At 41.2% G+C, this 24,903-nt stretch overlaps 1 protein-coding gene and 1 long non-coding RNA gene across 3 annotated transcripts in view; one reads left to right on the top strand and one right to left on the bottom strand.

The window, feature by feature from the left end:
- ATP9B (ATPase phospholipid transporting 9B) overlaps positions 1-24,903 on the top strand; it is a 451,056-nt gene that overhangs the window by 250,928 nt on the left and 175,225 nt on the right. The gene's annotated exons all lie outside the window — the stretch shown is intronic.
- On the bottom strand, positions 2,696-3,134 carry LOC149458464 (uncharacterized). Its single transcript, XR_016313437.1, has 2 exons — positions 3,085-3,134; positions 2,696-2,975 (listed from the first exon to the last, which is right to left on the bottom strand). It is a non-coding gene; the product is annotated as an uncharacterized LOC149458464 (long non-coding RNA).

Raw genomic sequence — 24,903 nt, 5'->3', positions numbered from 1 at the left:
CAGAGCCTCGAACGCTACGATGGCCTCGGGTGGCCACTCGTGAGGATTACTGCCCTTCTTGGTTAGGTCTGAGAGAGGCTTTGCCAGCGTGGAGAAGTTCCTGATGAACTTCCGATAGTAGTTGGCAAAACCCAAAAAGCGCTGAATGGGCCGAAGACCATTGGGACGAGGCCACTGCAGAACCACCGAAACCTTCTGAGGGTCCATGGAGAATCCCTCCGCAGAAATGATGTAGCCTAAAAAGGCAACTTGGGATCGATGGAATTCGCACTTCTCAAGTTTACAAAAAAGTTCGTTCTCACGTAATCGTTGCAGCACCTGCTTGACATCCTGGATATGGGACTCCATGGAGGCAGAGTAAACCAGGATGTCATCCAAGTAAACTACCATGCACTGCTGCAACAAGTCACGAAGGACATCATTTATGAATTCCTGAAAAACTGCGGGCGCGTTACACAACCCGAAGGGCATCACCAGGTATTCGTAGTGACCGGTTCTGGTGTTAAACGCGGTCTTCCACTCATCCCCCTAATTGATCCGTACGAGGTTGTACGCCGCCCTAAGGTCAAGTTTGGTAAAGACTGTTGCCCCCTTAAGGCGGTCGAATAACTCAGTAATCAAGGGAATCGGGTAGGCATTCTTAGTGGTGATTCGATTAAGACCCCTATAATCAATGCAAGGCCTCAATTCACCACCCTTCTTCTTTACAAAGAAAAAGCCCGCTCCTGCTGGGGAAGTAGACTTACAAATGTGCCCCCGGGAAAGCGCATCCGCAACGTATTCCTCCATGGCCTTATTCTCCGCAACCGAGAGAGGATACATCCTGCCACGCGGAGGAGTGGCACCGGGTTGCAAGGATATGGCGCAGTCGTAAGGACGATGAGCAGGTAAGGCACCAGCGCGTACCTTATCAAACACGTCCTGGTACTCCCCATAATCAGAGGGCAACGCAGAGTCTGAGGAGGCACACAACACCTTAACCGGCCCACGAATGCACCCGGCCCCACACTGTGGAGACCACGAGAGAATCTCGGCTGTTTGCCAATTGAAGGTTGGATTGTGCATCTGGAGCCAGGGATACCCCAAAACCACTGAATAGTGCGGAGAAGAAATCACCTGGAAACAGGCCAACTCCCTGTGAACAGCCCCAATAGCTACTTCCACTGGTACAGTCTCGTGGGTAACCTGCGGTGGTTGCAGGGGCCTGCCATCTATCGCCTCGAGAACCAATGGGGTAACTCGAGCCTGCAGGGGAATGGAGTGCTGGGCAGCAAACGAGCTGTCCATAAACAACCCGCTGGCCCCAGAATCTACCAACGCCTGGGCCGTCACCGAGCCCTCCACCCAAGAGAGGACAACGGTGATCAGTGGCTTATCTCTGCGGAACGCCGGGGACGAGGAGACTCCACCCAAGATCTGTCCCCGACAGGATCTCAGGTGCGAGCGTTTCCCGGACGGACCGGACAGGACTGCCGAAAGTGCCCACCAAGACCACAGTACAGGCAGCGACCCTCCCGACGCCGAGTGGCCCGCTCCCCCTCGGAAAGGCGAGCAAACCCCAGCTGCATGGGCTCACCACCAGACAATCCATCCCCAGGAGGCGTGGGAGGAGAGGGAGGAATGGGTGGGACAGAAAACGCAGGTGCCAGTCGATTGGAAGGCCTCCGCAGGCGTTCCTTGAGTGAAGGTCTCTCCCTGAGCCTGGTGTCAATCAGGATCAGGAAAGAGATGAGCTCCTCCAACACCACAGGCAGTTCCTTAGCTGCAATCTCGTCCTTCAGTGTGTCAGAAAGACCATGGGAAAACGCAGCCACCAGAGCCTCATTGTTCCCACCGACCTCTGCCGCCAGGGTACGAAACTCTATGGCGTACTCGGCCACAGTCCGTGAACCCTGATGCATGGTCATGAGCAGCTTGGCCGCCGAGGCGGAACGAGCCGGTACATCGAATACCCTACGGAAGGCATCGTCAAAACCGGAAAAATCTTGAATCACCGGTCGTTCCTCTCCCATAAAGGATTTGCCCAGGCCAAGGCCTTGTCTGAGAGTAGTGAAATTAGGAACCCAACCTTTGACCTCTCAGACGGGAAGGAGTGGGGTATTAATTCAAAATAAATACCCACCTGGTTGAGGAACCCACGACACTGACTCGGCTCACCCCCAAAGCGCTGTGGAAGAGGGGCAGAGCCAGTCATACCTCTGGGTGCCGCTGATGCAGCCACCGAGGTGGTGGACGCAATAGGCGGAGAAGCAGCGGGAGAGACTACCGGCCTAATAGCACCAGGAGCAAGGTGTGCAGTGCGTGCAAGCAGAGTTTGCAATGCCTGAGCGAACTGATCCAACAGGTGATCCTGTTGATCGAGTCTGGCGACTAGCGTTGGGAGCGAAGGCGTGCCTGCACCGTCAGGGTTCATGGCACTTGTGTAATGTCAGGGCAGGAGCCGAGGAACGGACAGGCAGGCCTAACAATGTAGCGCACTGGCTCACGACAACCACCACCCACAGACCGAAGTCCCTCAGGGCGCGGAGTCTAAGTCCCAGGCTGCCCTTCACCAGGGCCCCTGATGGTGGGGATGGACTTGACGCAGCCAGGAACCAGGTCGCGGCCCCCGAGTACTAAACAATATGATAGTGTGACAAGAACACGCCTATCTGAAAAAGAAGGTTTCTAAAAGATCCACGCGGAGTAGTATGAATTCAAATGAATTTAACAATACTTTATTTGATCACATAGATCATGGGGAGGTTAAACATGAGCACGGTGTACATATGAAAAAAATAAAATCATGTTTAAAAACACTTAGCGTCTTCAATTTAGGGTCATCTTAGCCAACAGAGCACCATATAAGGCAGAGTAGTGTAATGATGGAATAGTTATCCTGGATTTCCGTAGGTTTCCTGCTTAATATTTGTGTGAACCGTATATTCAGTGGGTGTGTTCCCAGTATATGTCAGGGACCTCCTGGAATGTACAAGCTGGAACACAAAAATACATGGTATGTATCTAGCAATATGGAAACCAAATCACATCCAAAATTTTTTTACCAGGCCTCCCTCCACAATAGTCAATGGATACTGCTGTTACCTTCTCAAAGGTGAGACTATCATACCCGCCTCTCAAATGTAGGGACTTCCTACATTCCTACATCGGCCCCCGAGACACCTCAGCTGCGGTAATGGCCGCCGCCAATGGCGTGTAGCTGGTGGAAGAAACAAAAGAGTAGTCAGACAAGCCGGGGTCAACAACAACAGGACAAAACAGTACAGGACAGCAGACGAGAATCACAGGTCACAAGCCGGGTTCAGCAACAGAGGGTCAGATCAAAGGAGAATACAAAGAATAGTCAAGTCACAAGCCGAATCAGAATACCAGGAGAGTCACGAGAGTCAGAACAGAGTAATAGTAACACAAAGACACAAGACACAAGTGCAAAGAGCATGTGCGGGCCACAGGCTTATATGTCATCAGCCACGCCCCTCTGGGGGGTGGACCTCAGAGACCTGAAGGCATAAAAAGGATTCCCATCATGCACAGCAGAATCCAAGATGGACGCCAGCACATGGAGTAACATAACCTCAGGGAAAAGGTAGGACCTTGACAGGTTCCACAACTTTCATTCCTCCCATCCTGTTCTTGGATAATCAACATCTTCATATTACATGTGATAAGATTAAGCTGTCTGTGCTACCTGTGTAGATATAAATGCTGGAACACTAAAACTAAAGAAGCGGCTTGGGGAAGCCACAATTCATCTTCAGCATTACAGGACAAGTCCAACTGAATGTGCATAACTACTACTAGCTTTACGTTGATCTGTATAAATGAAAACAGACAGGTTTAAAATAACGAATTTGAAAATGATGAGAAGGCTTTTCACAAGAATTTGAAATGTATTTATGGGAATTTGTGCTGGTTCAGCTAAAATGGCACTTGTGAGGTACGGCATAGGTTTACGAGAAGACTTGCCTCGCAATCAGTGTTCCAATTCATAAGAAATCAAAATGTGCAATACCACTACAGCAATTATGCATATACAAAAGTATGTGATCCAAAAAGAATCTCCAAAGTGCAAAGGCAAAATAAAGTAAGAGTGCAGTCCACATAAAATAAAGTCCAAGTAAAAAACATGGAGATCAATGACATCAACACTAGAAATTCCTCTGCAACGTTTTTCATCCAATAGGACATTATCAGTGATAATTGTCAATTATTATCAAAGACAATGATAATATCCTATTGGACGAAAAACGTTGGATAGGAGTTTCTAGTGCTGATGTCATGCCGCTGTGCAATTCTGGGTCAGCAGTGGCTTTATATGTAAGCAGTTTTACAATTTTGTTTCTTTGGGCTGTTTTTATCCATAATTTTAATAAATACTACACTATTGGAGACTCATTTGCTACTGGTGAGCTTTAATTTTGTTACAGCCTGTTCCTAGTGAGAGGTGCCTGTGGACACAGCGACTGGACAGCATTGTACACACATTTTTGGTTTTTGATATGACACATGGGCGTCCATGATGTTGTAATGGCAGGCATCGGTTCCAGTGAGTTTTGAACTCACAGGGAGGCAGTGGTGAACCTCTGAACACTTTATATGAAGAAGGGTTACACTTGTTATGGTGGGGGATTGATCTCTTCAAGTTTCCTATCTGGACTTTATGTTATGTGGACTGCACTTTTTTGTATATGTATAATTACTGTAGTGGCACTGCACTTTTTGATTTCATATACACTTGTATCACTAAACATTAGTGAGAGCTGCCACATATTATGTGATACAGCACAGATATAAGGACCAAATATTTTACTGATTCTTTTTTTTAGTCGACTGCTACCTCTCTCACACACATCGGAGCATACAGTAAAAGGGGGTTTCTCAATCAAACATACAGTATATGCAAAAATAGTGAATATATAACTAAGTGGTGTGATGAACAAATATAAATCCAACCAAAAAAAAAAGGAATTGAATACCTGCTTGGAATTGAACACGATTACTGCTGCATCTTGTAGTGCCACGGACACATTGCTTGTTTACCCACATTGACTTTTTTTTGTCACTTTGATATTTTTTGGATGTATTTATATTTGTTCATCACACCACTTAGTTATATATTGACTGTTTTTGCATATATGTTTGATTGAGAAATTTACATTCTCCAATTTGCACTGGTGTTATATTTTACCTTCAGTTGTTTAATATTCAGCGCTGCATTTTATATGTATATTTTATTGTGAGATGTGTCATCACTGTCTCTTGTGCTAGCAGCTTTGATTTTTCATATCAGCACTCGCTACGTATCTGCGTTTAGTATGAGGGATTTGAATAGCACAGAATCATATGATAAAATGCTGCATATCCTTCCAAGAGGCAGTGTTGGGTCTGACAGGACTTTAGTATTGTGCTAAGTTTTTTAGGATACCATTACCACTTTACTTACTGACTTTTGACCTTATTTTTATTAATCAGCCTATTAATGTGAGAATCATTTGTAGATATGTAAAGTTTAAGGGAGTATAGATGTATATCAGAGAATCTGACATTTACCAAGCATTTACTGCAGGTGAATCTTCTTGGTGTATGCAAATTACAGTGATGCGCCACAAGAGAATGTTTGGTAAAAGTCACATTCACTGCTTTAAAAATAAGTCCCCTAGGAAATGTGTATCTGTTTTACTTGCACAATGTTCTTTATAGGGTACTGATCTTAATGTATATAGACAGGTCAGTCAAACATAGTAGTACACAGTATACAGAAGAGACAAAGTACATAAATGGATCATATGTCATATCTTCTTTAATGGCATGGAAATGTTTTCATTTATATGATTTGTTTCTGATGCTAAATATATAGACAAATGTGTTTTAGGAGACTTGACAGGATTTTTTAATACATTGCCTTGGTGGATTGTTGTTCTTTTGCAATTCTTAATAATCTAGGGAAAAACTATGGGTATTAGGAAAGAAATGATAATACAAATTGCCTGGAGCAATTATCGAAATCTCTAGAGTGTATTGATTTGTGTTTCTAATTGGAAAAAAGATACAATATTGTGTGACTAAGTGAGACAGGTAATGCATCCTTTTATGCATAATGCAGATGTCCACGTTTAAACCATGGGTGTATAGGGATGAAAATTATAATGGTACTTTGAATGCCAAGTACAGTTCGGTTTAATTGTCTATTTTTTTTTTTGGCACTTTCCATTTTCACTACGTAGAATACCATTTTCAGATTTTAAATTCCTTTGAATTTCGTAACTTGTATTGATGCTGATGCTTTTAACAAAAGTACTGTTTTCAAAATATAATAAGCCTAAACTTTGGACTTTTTAAAAATGAATGATTCTAGATTATTTTTATTTATTAATTTTTTGGGTTTGTACAAGGTGTGGTCTGTTTGAATTCCCATTAGATCTCTTTTAGGTTTAATATTTATTTTATTGAAAATAAATTTTTGGTTTCAGGATACAGAAAGAAAAATTAGGAAGGGGAAGGGAGGGTGATAAAAGATAATGAGGAATTCTGTACAACAAATACAGCAAATCTATTGTCTTATGTAGGTGTGGAGAGCAGCCATGGCAAGCCAGCACCAAGATAACAGTTTTAACAAGTAACTTATGCCTATCAGACAAAGCAATTATGTCCCCTACTCTGGAGGAGGTAGTAAACAGTAAAAAAAAAGGGTGGAGGGAAGGGGAGAGGATGGGCTGTAGTAGACACGAGGATTCCCAAATACAAGTGAACGGGCTATTAAAACCAGTAAACAAAAGTCTCAGTAACTAAAAGAGGTATGGAGCAAACCTAAATGGAGAGACAAAGGGAGAATATCTCCTGAGCATCTTTCAGCTACTTACATATTAACGTACTTCAGTTACTTGTTAAAACTTTTATCTTGGTGCTGGCTTGCCATGGCTGCTCTCCACACCTACATAAGACAATAGATTTACTGTATTTGTTGTACAGAATTCCATATTATCTTTTATCCCCCTCCCTTCCCCTTCCTAATTTTTCTTTCTTTATCCTGAAACCAAAAAGTTTGGGGAAGTCGGGTACGGAGTTTCTCCGATGAAGAGTAATGTAACCAGACAAACCATAATTTATTATGTTTTCCCAGTTGTCTGTTTCCCTAGCTTTCCTCCATCAACATAATATCATTTATAGTGTCCAACCACAAAGTTAAGGGGGGTAGTAGATTTCCAAAATTTGGAAGCTAACAGAAAAAAAATTGCAACAGGCAGGACTTTTGAGATCTTATAGAACCTGGTAGGATAGACAACAGGGCTATTTTGGGGAAGAAGGTAAGAGACTCATCATAAACCTTGTTATAAATTTTAAATACCTGAGACCAAAGCAGTCGGATTCAAGCACAGTACCACCAGACATGGAGATATGACCCTCTCTCATCATGACATTGTCAGCAGAGGTCCGTGGTGAAGGGGAAGATCCAGTGAATGGATACCGGGTTCCGATACCGCCTAGAGATCAAGTTGAAGTTTTTTTCTTGAGCATAGGCAGAAACAGAGGACTTATGGGTGAATGTGAAAGCAGTTTGCCATTCTTCAGGTGGAATCTCAACTGCCAGATCCCTCGACCAAAGTCTAGAGTAAGTGGGTAATACATCATGAGTGTGGGTCAGGATCAATTTATATATATATCTGTGACATGGAGTGATGGGGTAGGTCAGGGAGAAGTCTGTCAAAGACCTGTGTATCTGTCTTGAATCATGTAGAATTTTACACTACATAGAGATGTGTAGATTCATTAACCAGTCCAAGGGTCCAGAAACTGTAACGGTAAGAGATTGAAAGGATCCCAAAGAGGGATGTAAATATGAGCGTGCTGCGGGCCAGGATAATCTTATCATAAGCTCCATAAGACAGAGCTCCTCTGCTCTCAGGCAGGGCCAATTGTCAAATAATGGAGTGAGAGGACTCTGGTCTGTAGAAAGGGAGTATGAGTCCTGTTGACGGTACTAAAGGTCGTCAAGGGTGAGAGTGGTGACAAAGAGTGATAAGTGGAACCGTAACCCCACAATAACGCCCGGAGATCATGACATGTCTTGTTGAATGGTTATACAGGGTTTTACTAATGGGTACGAGAACCACTCTAGGATTTGGGAAAGTAGAACAGAGGAATGATGCAGCTCAAAGTCTGGTAGACCCTCTCCACCCTCAGCTTTAGCATAGCATAGAAATTTGTGTTTCAATTTAGATGGATGCCAAATAAATCATTTTGCAAGGGAATGTAAGGTCCGAAAAAATGTTACTGGTAGGGTAAATGGTATTGTTTGAAATAAATACAATAATTTTGGCAGTATGTCCATTTTTAACACACTCATTCGGCCAAACCAGGAATTTTTTAAATGATGCCATGACTCTGAGGATCTCCTAATTTTAGTAAGTAATGGGCTATAATTCAGAGTGTATAGATCTCTGATGCTCACAGGGATTTAGGTACGTGATAAATTTAGCTTGCCAACAAAAAGAGAAATTGCTTTTAAGGGTGGAAAGAACAGACGTAGGTAGAGAAATATTCAAAGATTCCATTTTAGAGATGCTCAAGTTTAAATTGCTAAAGGAACCAAATCTATATAGTTCATGCAAAAAAGAAGGGATACTAGAGTGGGGTTGGGTGACATAAAGTAGGAGATCATCAGCGTATAAAGATAATTTACTGTGTGATGAGGGCATATGGATACCTTTGATAGAATCGTTATTGTGGATGGCATGAACTAAATGTTCTCTAAGGCTCCATGCACACTGGGCATTTTAATAACGCTGGTAACGTTAGCTGTGTAAAGTCACGTAAAACCCGTGAAAACGCCACTTTGCTGCGATTTACTGCATTTTTCAGCATTAAAGCGTTTTTACAGCTAAGAAACTCCTCTAGAAACCCACTACTTCTGGGGTTTTTTTCCAGCCAAAGAACACCCCTGCCAAAAAACGCTGAAAACAGTCTGTGTGTATGGACACATAGGATAATATGCTGGGGAGTTTACTGGCTGTAGAAAAAAACGTCAAAAGCCAAAAACAGCAGCTGTAAAAACGTCCAGTTTGCATGAGGACTAACTATTGCGAATAAATGAGGAGAAAGGGAGCAACCCTGTCTGGTTCCATTGGCTATTGGGAACCTGTCAGATCAAGTCCTATTTGCTAAAACTAAGGCAGAAGGCGAGGAGTAAAGTGACATAATTTGAGCAAGCATCTTGGAACCTATGCCCAGTTGAAGTAAAGATAGGCGAAGTTAACCCTATCAAACGCTTTTTTAGTGTCACGGGCGAGTAAGGATGCCTGGATGTTATGGCATTTTGCATAAGAGATAAGGTGTAGGGTCTTAGTGGTGTTATCCCTCGCCTCTCTCCCTGGGACAAAACCAACTTGGTCATTGTGAATTAAGTCAGGTAATATGGGAGATAAATGGTTAGCGAGAATTTTGGCAAAAAGTTTTAGATGCACATTGAGCAGGGAGATAGGTCTGTAATTGCTACAGATAGAGGGGTTTGGGTATGACAGCTATTTGGGCCTATAGAAGAACTGGGGAAGGGGGATGGGATGCTTCAATGGCTTCAAAAGCCTTTGTGAGTATAGGCGCCAATTGAGGAGAAAATACTTTATAAAATCTGGGGGAAAACCCATCGGGTCCTGGGATCTTCCCGTTTTTAAGGTCCTTGAAAAATTCAAGTGGCTGCAATGGGACATCCACAGCCTCAATTGTGGGAATAGTAGGTAGGGATGTTTCTTGAATATAGACCTGCACATCCGGCATACCCAAGAGAGACTCAAGACCATGTGGAGGGGGTAAGTTATATAAAGAGGAGTAATATTGCCAAAATTCTGATAATATTTCAGAATTTTTATGCAATTTAGTGTTAGATGCAGAAAGGAGATAGGGAATCGTATGCCTGTGGAGTTTGGGATGGAGAACACGGGATAAATGTTTGCCACATTTATTACCTTGAGAGTAATTATTATTATACAGGATTTATATAGCGCCAACAGTTTTTGCAGCGCTTTACAGTATAAGGGAGACAGTACAAGTACAATACATTTCAGTACAGAAGGAATAGGAGGACCCTGCTCGTAGAGCTTACAATCTAAAGGAGAGTAATGGACATGTCTCATTTTATCACAGGCTATTAATGGGCGTTCTGTAAACGTGAAGGTTGTGACATGCGTTAGAGGGTTGCAGTAATGTGTCAGATTGTAAAGTGTGCTTGTGGGTAGAATCTAGGGTAGAAATTAGGAGGAGTAAACATCGGATCTCAGTTGTACATTCACATTTGAGTCTAGAGCTATGTTGGATAAACACGCCTCACAGGACACATTTCAGTGCTTCCCATTGAGTGGTTGGGTGAGTTTGGTCATTAATATGGTCCTGGACAAAGACCCTAATAGCCTGAGAGATCGCTTGTGTACAGACGGGGTCTGTCAGAAGATTATCATTCATATGCCAGGAATATCCTTTGGCTGATACAGGGAGATGACCCAGCGAGAGGTGCACGGAGGCATGGTCCGACCACAGTCTAAGACCAATGGAAGAGGAACGGTCTACGTCAAGGAGAGATTGTAATATAAAAATGTCTATCCTGTTGTAGGATGTATGTGCGGTTGAAAAATAAGTAAAGTCTCTGGCGGTAGGATGTAATATGCGCCAGACGTCCGTCAAAGCCAATCTGGAGAGGTGGGAACAAATTTTAGTCAGATGAGTAGGTGAAAGGGAAGACTTGCCTGTGGAAGCGTCTAGTCTTGGAATCAATGGCACGTTAAGATCTCCCCCAGGATCAAGCTGGCAGTTGCAAAGGATTCCAGGCAGTCTGTTACAGATGAGAAAGAGTGCGGTTGTTCCTGATTGGGAGAATAAACATTAGCAATAGCGAACACTGATTGCATATATTTCAGTTTCAGGAAGACATATCAACCCAACGGATCTATGCATGAGTCTACAACCTCAGATTGAATGAGCTATGAAAAGCAATAGAGACCCCCTTAGTTCTAACAGATGGATTGGTACTATGATACCAGGTAGGAAAGCATTTGTTCAATAAAGGAGGAATAGTGTCTGAGCGGAAACGTGTCTCTTGAAGCAACAAAATTTGGGTTTTAGTTTTGTGAAAATGATAGAGGATTTGTCTCTGCTTCTCAGGGGTGTTAAACTCCCTACAATTAAGAGAGGAGATTTTTTAACACTAAGGAGGATGCCATAGTAGATGTGTAGCAAATAAAAGAGCATCAGAGTGTTGGGAGACCTCCTCTCTAGAGAAAAACAAATGGAAATAACAAAAAAAAACATAAGAGAGGAATAAAGAGGAGAAAAAGGGGGGCCAATGTGAGGAAAAGGCTGATAGGTCTAAGAACATATTGTTGAGTCGTGGCCACCTCTTGTTCAATAAAAATCACATCTTACATCTGGTAGATGAGTGAGGCCACAACTCAAGAAATTAACGTACAATACTTTGCTAATCAGCGACATCATTGCCATGAAAGGCATTGTAAAGCCTAAAGTGGGTTAAAAGGGTGGCACACAGAGCGACCCGCCCCAACCGGCACATTACAGTATACTTGAAAAAATAACAGGTGTCCCCCCCAGAGCAGGGCAACTGCTTAATCAGACAGGGAAAATATGATAACCTCTCTCAGGGGATACACACCCACTGAGTGATTTGAAAAGTGCAATACCAACAAAACAAAGAACTATTAGTATATAAGTAGGACACAGCAACAATATCATAGGAGAAGTCGATCAGTATGAGCCTCCAAAACAACAGGTGGAAACAGTAGTAATTGGGGCTGAGAGCACCCGACTAACAAGAGGGGACTCAGTCTATCACAGATATCAGCCTGCAGGAGATTTAGAGGCAGAAGAGCAAGCATGTTTCTTCTTGGAGTGAGGTTGCCATCCAGTCTTTAGCGGGAGCCCAGGAGTTGCAGCTTTAAGAGGCCAGTCTGTGATGGTGATTTGAGGAAGCTCAAAAGTCCCAAGAAAGTTAGCAAGAACCCCCAAGGTGTGGAAGATCGCAGATTAACCAGCAGATGAGGCAGAAAGATGAAACGGAAAGCCCCAGTGATATTTAATCTGCTTAGCTTGTAGAGCTTCAGTGAGGGGTTTAAGGCCTCGGCAGATCTCCAGAATTCATTTGGAAACGTCTGATAAGAGCATTACTATGGTTTCGTTAAAGAGAATAGAATCTTGGGAGCAGGCAGCTTGCATAATGTCAGCTTTGATCTTGAAAAAGTGGTACGAAAACTGGTGCAAGATCTTTGGTTTCTCCAACTCAGGGAGACCGTGAATGCGAATGTTATTGCGGTGGTTTCTGGTTTCCTGGTCATCAAGGTTATATATTAGTTGTTGTATCTGGGCAGAGTGTCCATGGAATATAACATCATGAACATTCAGGTTAATCACCATCTCCTCCACCAATCTTTCCACATCTTTCAGCCTGTTGCCCACATCCTTACGGAAATCTCCTGTTTGTAAGAGGACTCCAGTCTATTCACAGAGGCCTCAATATCTTGGCAGGTGGGCAGCACCCTGATGTAGACCTCAAGGTCCCATCCTTCTCTAGAGCCCTGAGAGGTTGGTGAGGGGCTTCTGGACTGAACTGAACCATAGTCAGAGTCCTGTGGTGAACATGCATGGTGTCTGGTGCTTACCTGAGAGGCCACTTGGTGACTGCAGGATCAGGCCAGCACCATCTTGAAAGTTGGAAAACTCCTGGTGTCAGGGCCAGAGTGGGTGAAAAAAATGTCCAATTTGACTGCCTTGCAGGGGTCCCCTGAGTCAGCGTCCCTCACTGCATTTATGTTTGCCCATGTCGGCGGGTTGCTGTGTCAGGGTGTAGCAGTAAGCACTGTAGACCAGTAGGTCAGAGTAGGAGCTGTGAACAACACCGCCCTATCTCTCCATGCACCAGGCCACCCCCCCCCCCACTTGATCTATTCTTCCTTCGTCAAAGCCAAAACAAGTATTTGGGCAGTGATCTACTTTATACATTAAGTTGGGTACAGAAAAAAAAAAATCAGAATTTGAAGGTCAGGGGCTATAAGCTGAGTAATTAGAATATTAACCCCTTAATGCCCATATCTTCTGTGTCATGTGACCAATGTAATTGACTCGTACAGTGGTCACATGATCAAGAGTCAGTCCTGCTGGCTTCTGATAAGAAGCCTTGACCAAGAGCTGTCAGCTCCGTTATTGTGCTGAGAGCACACTCTCATTATACAACCTTATGCCGTCATGTATATGTATAGTGGCTTAGTGTTAAAGCCCACCTTTCTTGCTGCCACATATATGCATTATGCAATCAACATGAGATTAACAAAGTTTACCGCCCATCTTCAAGAACACATAAGTCCCCCACATATTCACAAATGCTTTTTTTATGAGGAAGTTTACCCTAGAATTAGTCTGGATTACATGGATACTTCCTATTGACTAACCAGAGGTGGGGTTCTGTCAGGCTCCAGAGGGCTACACTGCACGATGACATCACAAAAAGGTGATGAGTTGGTAGTGGGCACTAAATGCAGTACTGGTACACAAATTTCCACTCCCAGAACAGGCACCAGCGATGTGCAAGTGAGGGCAGATGCACGTTAGTTAAAAAAAGGGGTTTTTAGGTTTACAGCAGAACTTCACCCTAAAATTACAATATGAACATTAAATGGCAATATAACACTTGTATCTTTATTAATGCATAGCACCATGCTTGACTTGTACACTACAGTTGTCCAAAAATTAGCATTGGAAACTGCTAGCCTTTTTAATAGTGGAAAATCCCATCAGCCAAGCTGATCTGAAAGCATAGCTGTAAAAGTTGTACAGTCAGGTCCATAAATATTGGGACATCGACACAATTCTAACATTTTTGGCTCAATACACCACCACAATGGATTTGAAATGAAACGAACAAGATGTGCTTTAACTGAAGACTGTCAGCTTTAATTTGAGGGTATTTACATCCAAATCAGGTGAACGGTGTAGGAATTACAACAGTTTGCATATGTGCCTCCCACTTTTTAAGGGACCAAAAGTAATGGGACAGAATAATAATCATAACTCAAACTTTCACTTTTTAATACTTGGTTGCAAATCCTTTGCAGTCAATTACAGCATGAAGTCTGGAACGCATAGACATCACCAGACGCTGGGTTTCATCCCTGGTGATGCTCTGCCAGGCCTCTACTGCAACTGTCTTCAGTTCTTGCTTGTTCTTGGGGCATTTTCCCTTCAGTTTTGTCTTCAGCAAGTGAAATGCATGCTCAGTCGGATTCAGGTCAGGTGATTGACTTGGCCATTGCATAACATTCCACTTCTTTCCCTTAAAAAACTCTTTGGTTGCTTTTGCAGTATGCTTTGGGTCATTGTCCATCTGCACTGTGAAGCGGCGTCCAATGAGTTGTGAAGCATTTGGCTGAATATGAGCAGATAATATTGCCCGAAACACTTCACAATTCATCATGCTGCTTTTGTCAGCAGTCACATTCTCAATAAATACAAGAGAACCAGTTCCATTGGCAGCCATACATGCCCACGCCATGACACTACCACCACCATGCTTCACTGATGAGGTGGTATGCTCAGGATCATGAGCAGTTCCTTTCCTTCTCCATACTCTTCTCTTCCCATCACTCTGGTACAAGTTGATCTTGGTCTCATCTGTCCATAGGATGTTGTTGCAGAACTGTGAAGGCTTTTTTAGATGTCGTTTGGCAAACTCTAATCTGGCCTTCCTGTTTTTGAGGCTCACCAATGGTTTCCATCTTGTGGTGAACCCTCTGTATTCACTCTGGTGAAGTCTTCTCTTGATTGTTGACTTTGACACACATACACCTACCTCCTGGAGAGTGTTCTTGATCTGGCCAACTGTTGTGAAGGGTGTTTTCTTCACCAAGGAAAGAATTCTTCGCTCATCCACCACAGTTGTTTTCTATGGTCTTCCGGGTCTTTTGGTGTTGCTGAGCTCATCGGTGCGTTCCTTCTTTTTAAGAATGTTCCAAACAGTTGTTTTGGCCACGGCTAATGTTTTTTCTATCTCTCGGATGGGTTTGTTTTGTTTTTTCAGCCTAATGATGGCTTGCTTCACTGATAGTGACAGCTCTTTGGATCTCATCTTGAGAGTTGACAGCAACAGATTCCAAATGCAAATAGCACACTTGAAATGAACTCTGGACCTTTTATCTGTTCATTGTAATTGGGATAATGAGGGAATAACACACACCTGGCCATGGAATAGCTGAGAAGCCAATTGTCCCATTACTTTTGGTCCCTTAAAAAGTGGGAGGCACATCTGCAAACTGTTGTAATTCCTACACCGTTCACCTGATTTGGATGTAAATACCCTCAAATTAAAGCGGACAGTCTACAGTTAAAGCACATCTTGTTTGTTTCATTTCAAATCCATTGTGGTTGTGTATAGAGCCAAAAATGTTAGAATTGTGTCGATGTCCCAATATTTATGGACCTGACTGTATATTGTTTTCCCAAACAGAAAGTTTTTAAAATGTTTCCAGTGAACAATATCTACCTGAAGTATTTGATGCATGGAGAGTCCAGTGAGACCAGTAGAAGTAGGACCAGGGAGACCAGTAATGGCAGCCCACACTCTTATGACAAGTGAAATTTAAAGTGTTACTAAACTCACAACAGTAAAATCAGTCTGTATTTGGAGCAAAGCATGCTTGTTATACTCATTATGGAACCTTAGGGGTTAATCCTCCGCATTGTGTATAAAGGCTGTTTGATCCTGTATTCTCTGATCCTCCCCTTCTACTGTCCGAAATCCATCTGCTTATAGTACAGAGCTCTAGGAGTCACTCTACACATGCTCAGTTTGATGTGTATTGCTAGAGAGGGTTTTTTTTTTGTCCACAGAGGGTCAGGGGTCATGCAGCCCCATAGGACAATCAGAGGAGAATAAAAACTCCTAGAAGCTTTAACAAGTGCTCGGCCGGACACTGATAGAAGTCACAAGACTGCTATATACTGCTGATGAGAAAAGGGTTTTTAGCAGTTTATATTTACTAAAATAATTGAATTTCCAAGTTCTGTGTACTGTTGGAGACCAGATATAGTGAATGCAGGGTCCTGGGTTTAGTAACACTTTAATAATCTTATTCCAGCAACAGAGGGCATTTATTTCTTTCTGTTGGACAACATTTTAAATATTTTACATTTTCTATACATGTCCGGTGGTATTTTGGTATTTGTGTGGATAAGTGGGTGGGTTCTGGTCAGCTTATGAGTTTCACAGAAGGTTCCCCACCGCTTCATCATATTTTTTTGGTGAGGGGACATTCCACGTCTTTTTACTTTTGGGAAAATCCCTTCAGCCAAGATGATATGACATTATAACTATTAATTTTCAATAACTTTCCCAAACAGAAATTGTTTTAAATTGTTTTCCGTGAACAATATTTATCTAAAGTATTTGATGCACTGAGAGTCAAAGTTAATAATAAAAGAAAAATCTCTAATAAATTCCAGTGTTTTAAATGCTTTTGTGCCTGAGGAAGCAATCACATAATCCAAAAAAATTCATTTTCCAGACAGAATGATTTTCATTCTAAATAGAATTGGGCTTTAATTAGCATGTTTTTACCGCAAGCCCCTGCTGAGTGGAAAAGTGCAGGTCAATGCATGAATGTCACTTTGTACATTGGATGTGATGGGCAGCTAATACAGATTATGTATAATACCCAGTTCCAGGATTCTCAAATGTGTAATCAATTCTACCTGTATAGATATTTCTTAAACCTTGTCAGTCTTTATAAAGTTGTATCTCTAAGAAGTAAAGGTCATTTATGGAGGCTAATTAACCTTATGGGAAATAGATGTACAAGAAATGCATGTTTATGACTTTATTTGTGTAGCCTCTCATATTTATTTGAAGAGTTGGTTAAATCATGAAAGCTAAAAATAATATTCCCTATGCTGAATGTAAACACAGAATAGACTCGGTTGTATTTCAGCCACCTCTATTTCTATACTTTTTTAAAGTGCACCTGGTATTTTGTTTTAGCCTGTTTTAAATACTCTATGCTCCTGTGTTTAAAATCGCTTCCATCTTCTGCATTCATTTTATCATGGTAGTGCTATAAGATTAGGTTGAGCTAATGAAAAGGTCGTCTTATTAAACTAAAAGCCAGGGGAAAATTCCAGTTTTTTTTCCCCACCTTTCTCCTTGCCATTTTCTTTTATAACTGAACTACCACAATAGCAATATTTTAATTAATATGTTTAAAAAAAACTGATATTAAAGTCAAATACTTTTTTAGCTATTTCAAATTCTGAATAAATTACTTGCAATAGATGCTGTTCCTTCATGTTTAAGGGTTTTGGTTTCCTTCAGAATTAGCTGGCCCCTTGAGTGCTGGCCCTGATATCCTGTTTTAGGGTGGCTGCTTTCCATTGCAAGGTTCTTATGGAGTCATCTTTGCATGTGTTTCTAGTAAGCTGTGTGTCTTCACAAACACATAGACAAGGTAAGCCACTCTCCTGCTCCCCACCCCAAGCTAGTAGATGGACAGCTGCTGGAGGCTGCCCCGTCCTTAGTGATCTTGACAGGAAATTTAAGGAAGTGGAGTTCCGAGAGATGGAGCCAGTTGTTAGTAAATGGGATGACTGTAAGTGTTTGGACAAAAATAAAATAAACACTTTGCTGGGAAATGTATTTTTGTTTGATAGGGAGTCATTATTGAAAATAAGTGTAATACTACTTTATTTTTTAATAGGTTTATACATCGGTTGCCATATTTTCCAAAACACATGGTTCTCATATAATTTTAAATTAGAGAAATGTAATTTGACATATTTAACTACAGCTTGATTTCTGTTCAGCATAGCAGTGTTGCAAAGTCAGTAGGTGCTCTGCAACACTGCTTAACCTAAATATATGAAGAATTGGGGGGGTGTCCGGCTGGCTCCAAGATGGTGGCAGTTTGAGAGAGCTCTGCTTCTCCAGCCTGGTTAAGTGGCTCCACAGCGGCTAAAAGGACATTATTTTGTCACCCGCTCCACATCACAACGGGCAATATCCTAAACATGCCTAAGCACTCAACCCACTCTCTGCTCTTCAGACATTAACAGACTTCTTCCTGCAGTCTGCAACTCATGGCATGCTGCAGAGTGGCGGCTCTGCTCTCCACAATGCTCAGCAATCTTCTGCAGAGGACACAGGATTGGATTCTTCTTCTATCTGCACAGTAGTAGATCGGGACATAGCAACATCAATGGATGAGTCCCTGCTGTCAGTCCTTCCTCCAGAAGCCTAGCTAAGTAAAGAAAATAAAATTAAAAAGGGAGACCATGTTTCCTTCCTTCACACAACAGAATGCTATGCAGCAATCCCTATTAGAGGACTTTCCTACCTCTTCACAGCCTGCATCCATAACTGACCTCAAGGATACTTTAATATCCCTGAGAGACCCTCTGCATAATGATATGTCTCACATGTTTCTGCTATTACCACCACGGTGAAAGTTCACCCTTCTAGAGTCTCCTATCTTGAAAATAAAATGGGTGAAATTTGTGCTTCCCACAGGGAGCTGTTTGATTTCCATACCGAGCACATAAGAGAGATTCAGCAACTTAATATCAAAATAGCTGACGTCGAAGATAGGTCTCGGTGGGATAATATGTTTAGCGGAGTATCTGAAACTGTCACTCAGCCTTTGCTGCATGACTTCCTACACCAACTACTCTCTGAGCTCCGTCCAGATGCCAAAGACTGTAAGCATAATATTGACAGAACCCACCATATTCCAAAATCAACATTCCTGCCTGATCTTATCCTGCGTGACGTCCTAACTAGGATTCACCTTTTTTATATAAAAGAAAGAGCGGTGAAAGCGTCTAGAAACAATGCACCTTTATCAGCCAAATTTTCAGGGATAGCCTTCATTGCAGATCTCTTTGCAGTGGCAGTACAAAACAGGCGGAAACCCTCTACTTTATTTAAAGCCCTTAGGAATCACAACATTCCATACATATAGGGGTTACCCACAAAACTGAATGTGACTAGACAAGGGAAAATTGTCAAATAAACCAAACATATTCTTGATGAAAGGCATTTTCTTCTTCTACAACAAACTCCTTGATAAATCTACTTTTACAAAGCTTCCTACCATGTCATATCATGGCAGTGGAAAAAATATATGAGTACGTTTTTTCCTACCCAATGGAAACACTTCATTAAATCCACAGTTAATTATACTCTTTGGGCTGAGCACTGGGAATTGATGTGCAAAATAATACATAGATTGTACCTTAATGCATTGAGAAAATCTAAATTCTATCCCAACTCCTCCGCCCAGTGCTGGAAGAAATCAGGCTCCATTTGCTCCCTTATACATATTTTCTGGTATTGTAACTTAGTGCGATCCTACTGGAACCAAATATTCAAATTAACATCAGACCTAACTCCATCTCCCACTCCATCCACAGTTAATATGCTCTTATATAGAAGAGATTCCCACATCTGCTACAACAATTATCCTACACATTCCACTTTCTGCTAAACTTAATATAGTATGAAAAAACAACACTGTTTTTCATTGTTAATATAGGTAAAGATAAATTGAAATATAAATATATGAATATTGTTGGTGCTTCTAATTTTTTTTCAATATTTTCTGCCAGGACAGCTCATCTATTCACATAATTAACTTACACTAAATAAGACCAATGCTTTGTTGGTGATGGAGGCAGGAGTCCTAGGTTCTTATTAAGCACTCCAGCTACTCTTCTGTAGAGTCCCTTGAACCCCATATCCTCTCACTCAAACTATGCATTCCACTTTCAGAGCATGGTGCAAAACCAGGCTGCTTCTCCTAACCGATACTAATAAATGGTCCCCACATACTTCTCTATGGAACAATGGGAACCTCCAGCATCTCTTCCACCTTCCGTAGCTGAGCATTAGGGGGAATTAGACTTTTGGTGGATTTATGTTTTGGATGGTAAACTCCCACTTTTTGATGCACTGAAATTGAAGTACTCCCTGCCAAATAGATATTTATTCTATGCTATTCAGTTGTACCATGCATGTACTGCTCAGTTTCATTTAACCACTTTTCCAATGGTAACAGCTAGTATGGAATCTTTTCTCCACTCTACATAAAGCACTATAACAGCCTATGTTACAGGGCCTAAACAAATGCAGGTCACAGTGGGCTTGAGACCTTCCCACTCTAGATTATTATAACTGGGAGGATGTATGGAATGATCCGTTCCGCCACATGATTTCAGTCAGGAACAGACTTGTGCAACTTAAAAATTTTCACCGCTACTATCTCACACCAGCCAGGGTGGGAAGTTTCTTGGCTACTCAGTCTAGAGAATGCTGGAGGTGCTCCAACCTGACTGCGAATTTTCTTCACATCTTCTGGATGTGTTCAGTGATTCATGCCTACTGGGTGCAGGTTTTACATTACATTCATGTAATTCAGCTGCCTTATTGATTGTTCCTTGTTTGTTGAGCCTTGTAGACTCCCTGGCCTATAAGAAAGCATCTAGAATAATGCTTGGTATTTTACTCTATTGAGTGAGGAAGACCATCGTCCTTAATTGGAAATATCCAACACCACCGACCCTAAGTAGATGGGAGTCTATTGTAAATGTCTCTCTAAATTTGAGAAGTTGTGGCCCTCTTGGCTGGAGTACTCCAATACTGATGTTCTGGCTTAAAACTTTTTTTTTTAATAATTGAGCGGTTGGGAAGTCTCCTTTGCACTTTGATCCGACTCAACTTCCCACTTGTTTTTGTCCCTCTGGGCTTCATCCTGTTGCTGATTTTGGGACTTGTCCTCTGCTGTTGTGTGATTAGGAGATTGCTCCTCTAGCTTGTATTACTCTATTTTTGTAGTTTTTGTGATCTGAATTTACATGTTATGCTTTATAGGGCACCTGGAAAGCTTAAAATATTGTCTTAAACACAGTCGCGATTTTGAGAGTGGTGAGAGAGGGGGTGGAGTGCAGCTAGTTCTTAGTCCGTCTATTGATGGCTATGTCTTGTGAACTGTCTTGGTTCCTTGTTTTTTTCTATTTTGCAAAAAGAAAATAAAAAAAAAAATATGAGAAATGGCCAGTTGTAACAATTCAGGGATTTCCTCTTGCTTTGCTTGAACTCGAGTTTGATGAGAGAATCAGTATATTTGAACCTATGTCTTGTAAAACAACTCATTCAGTTTGCCTGCTTTCCATCGGGCAATTTTTTAATTTTTCATGTGTATATTAAAAAAACATTTTTTGCTAAAAAATTACTTCCCAACTCCCAAACATTATATGTTTTCTAAATGCATAGGCCCTGAAGGTGGCAACCTATAACCTAAGGTCTGTTAGATTTCTGTCAGTGTCCTGTACTGTACTCCAAGATATGGAATTTACAGGCAAGCCAAAAGTTATTTTATCCTTCACAAACTGGAACTAAAGTCCTTTAAATGGTAAAGTTTATTTGCAGAAGAGATACGCAGAGTCTCTTTTGACAAAAAAAATTCTTGTTAATTCCTGGTGATTTTTTTCTGTGCTCTATACACTGCACCGTTCATGCATTGTGCAGTCTGCATCCCAACTCAATAGGCCAAGTATAGAGATAGGTGCAGGTGGAGCAACAAGAGTTGTATCAACAGTAGCCATAGAGGATCACTGCAGGACTCAAAAGAGGCAGCAACAGAAATGGCAAGTGTGCTCTAATTTTAGGCTTACTCATTTAGAGTAAAACCAAATTAACCAAATAAACCAAATTAACACAATTTGTTATAAGGATGTAACGTTTGAATAGCTTTTTTAGACCTGGAATTTCAAAAACATTTTTCAATCATTTTAAATCTGCAACTTTTATTAACCTAATACATGGTGATCCTGCCATGAAAGTTTTTGTTCAGACACTTCCTGTTAATCTCCCTAGCGGTCTGATTATGTCAGTATTTCTGTGCTCAAATCAGTATATTTTTTGCATGGAAATATGTATTTTTTTTTATTGTAGACCTGTAATTTTTAGGAATAACTCACTGAAATCTGTCTGAACAAGAGTCTAGTAAACATCCCGGGTATGTTAAAATTTGAAACACAAAATCATAAATTGCAATATATTAAATAATCAGAAAAAATAATAATATAATAATAAATTTAATTCAATAATATAATCAAACCAAAAACACTGACATTTTAAATATAGCGCCAAGTTTGCACATCACTGAGCAAAAGTCGCAAAATCGTTTTCAGTGCCTGATGACGAATTTCCCCATGAATCATTATCACTCAATTCTGCAAGTGGTTCTGATTTACTATCGCTGTTCTCTAGCTGGTCTAAAACCGCTTTTGACCTAAAGGGATGCTTTTTGGACACCATTGACATTTCTCAGTTTCCAGGCAGAAAGAACAGTAAAAATGCAGGCAGGGCACAGGATAAAGCACTAGGGACAAAATGTATGTGAAATGGTTTGATATAGTAATGTTTTACTATGTCATTTTAGTGTATTTAGTGAATATCACTTTTTCACATTTTTAAACTTCCCGCCGTTCCATCCCCGTACATCCTGACATCGCAGGGAACGGAACCCAGAAGACGGATGCCGGCATCGGCCGGAGGACATTGCTGGGGACACTGCAGGATGGACAAGGTAAGTGAAGAAGAGATCGCGGAGCAGCGCTGCAAGGTATTCCCAAGTGTAGCTCGGGGTTACCGCTTGTGGTTCTGAAACTTTACCCTGAGCTGCAGTTGGGAATACCGCCATGGAGGTTAAGTAGGGGTCAACTGTCTAACCGTTGTGCTCCTGCATTGTCACCTTGTCATATGCATTTAAAAGGAGAATACAAATGATTGTGACACTGCACATTTGCAGGCATATTATGCCAATGTCATGATGATGCTCAGCTTTTGCAGACGCCCATGCAATGGAAGAGATCAGCAGCACTTAGATATCAAAAAAGGTGAAAATAGTATTTTAGTTTTTAAAAAAATGTAACATGATACACAGTGCTTTAGAAAACAATATGTCATTCAGTTAAGGCTTAGATCTGCTTTAAATATAATTAAAATGTATGCTAAGAAAGACGAATTATAATAATAAACAGAAAGCGCCAATCATCAAAATAATTCTATAAAAAGCTGCAAACTTCTAACCCAAAAATATTGGTGAAAAAATAAAAAACAACAAAATCAGAATGCGCTTATATCATATATCGTGCAAAACTGTGCAAAGATTATAAATATATATTGTAAAAAAGAGACCCCAGTGAATCTCTACATAAATTGTTCATATACAAAAGTCCAAAATCCCAAATTATTTCTTCTTAAATCAAATAAATCCACCGTGCTCAATCCACCACCAGATGAATGGAATAAACTCACCAGAGCTAGATGCTGATCAAATTATAAATCAGCACAAGCGTATTTGCTCTGGGAGCGATGAGAAAATCCAAGGAGGCACCCTCCTGTAATTAGAAATCCAGGCACCAGGAGCAATACTCCGCAACCACTCTACGATATGGCCAGGACTCTTTATACAGCGGTCATCCTCCAAACACATGATAGTGTCACTCCAAAATAAAGAAAAGGCATGATGGTGCAGTACGTAAAAACTATGTATGTTTATTTAAAATTCATATTACTCACAAAGCAAGTGTCCACCTGACACTGGTATAACAAGCGATAGAGATGCACAAAAGCATGTAACGAACGAACGAACTCCGTTCACTGCGGACACCTCGCCGACAGTTGCCGGGAACGTCCTGACGTCATCCAATAGGCTCCGCGGAGCCTATTGGATGACGTCAGGACGTTCCCGGCAACTGTCGGCGAGGTGTCCGCAGTGAACGGAGTTCGTTCGTTCGTTACATGCTTTTGTGCATCTCTATCGCTTGTTATACCAGTGTCAGGTGGACACTTGCTTTGTGAGTAATATGAATTTTAAATAAACATACATAGTTTTTACGTACTGCACCATCATGCCTTTTCTTTATTTTGGAGTGACACTATCATGTGTTTGGAGGATGACCGCTGTATAAAGAGTCCTGGCCATATCGTAGAGTGGTTGCGGAGTATTGCTCCTGGTGCCTGGATTTCTAATTACAGGAGGGTGCCTCCTTGGATTTTCTCATCGCTCCCAGAGCAAATACGCTTGTGCTGATTTATAATTTGATCAGCATCTAGCTCTGGTGAGTTTATTCCATTCATCTGGTGGTGGATTGAGCACGGTGGATTTATTTGATTTAAGAAGAAATAATTTGGGATTTTGGACTTTTGTATATGAACAATTTATGTAGAGATTCACTGGGGTCTCTTTTTTACAATATATATTTATAATCTTTGCACAGTTTTGCACGATATATGATATAAGCGCATTCTGATTTTGTTGTTTTTTATAAGAAAGACGAATTGTTGCATTTTAAAATTAAACTTCTTAGCATGATATCAGAGTTGCACTTTAAATGGATGCTTTTGTAATTTTTTTTCTTTTCATCATAATCACCCTCATTTTTCAATCACTGGTTCAATTGCTGTGTGTTTGTGTTAATAATTGCTCACAAAGCATAAGATAGGGAGGGAGAAGCTAGCATTGAAAGTGCATCTCAGGGTGCCAAAATAACGCTTGGCATACAAATTTCCAAACTGCTTAAAACACACAGAATGTTTAAAGGAGCTATCCTTGGCTGCAGTTGTTGGTTAGTTAAGAAAATCTGCTGAAAAACTTTTTATTTCCTTCTTATCTCCTTTTGGCTGCTAAGAATTTTGAGGAAATATGATGCCAATACTACATAAAAAATGTAGGTGATACCTAATAGTGGCATCACCAAAGGATATTTATGTGTTCAGCTTAATAGTTATGATCACTAGTTATACACATATTTAGGAAATACTGATCTGAATTATTTTGGTGTAACTCCAATTTCATTATTGAA

Source organism: Staurois parvus, unplaced genomic scaffold (genome assembly GCF_062004578.1).
Source record: "Staurois parvus isolate SC_StPar_1 unplaced genomic scaffold, SC_StPar_1.0 ptg000287l, whole genome shotgun sequence".
NCBI classification, from domain to species: domain Eukaryota; kingdom Metazoa; phylum Chordata; class Amphibia; order Anura; family Ranidae; genus Staurois; species Staurois parvus.
The sequence above is the reverse complement of the archived record's forward strand: the minus strand, read 5'-3'. Positions and strand labels throughout refer to the sequence as shown.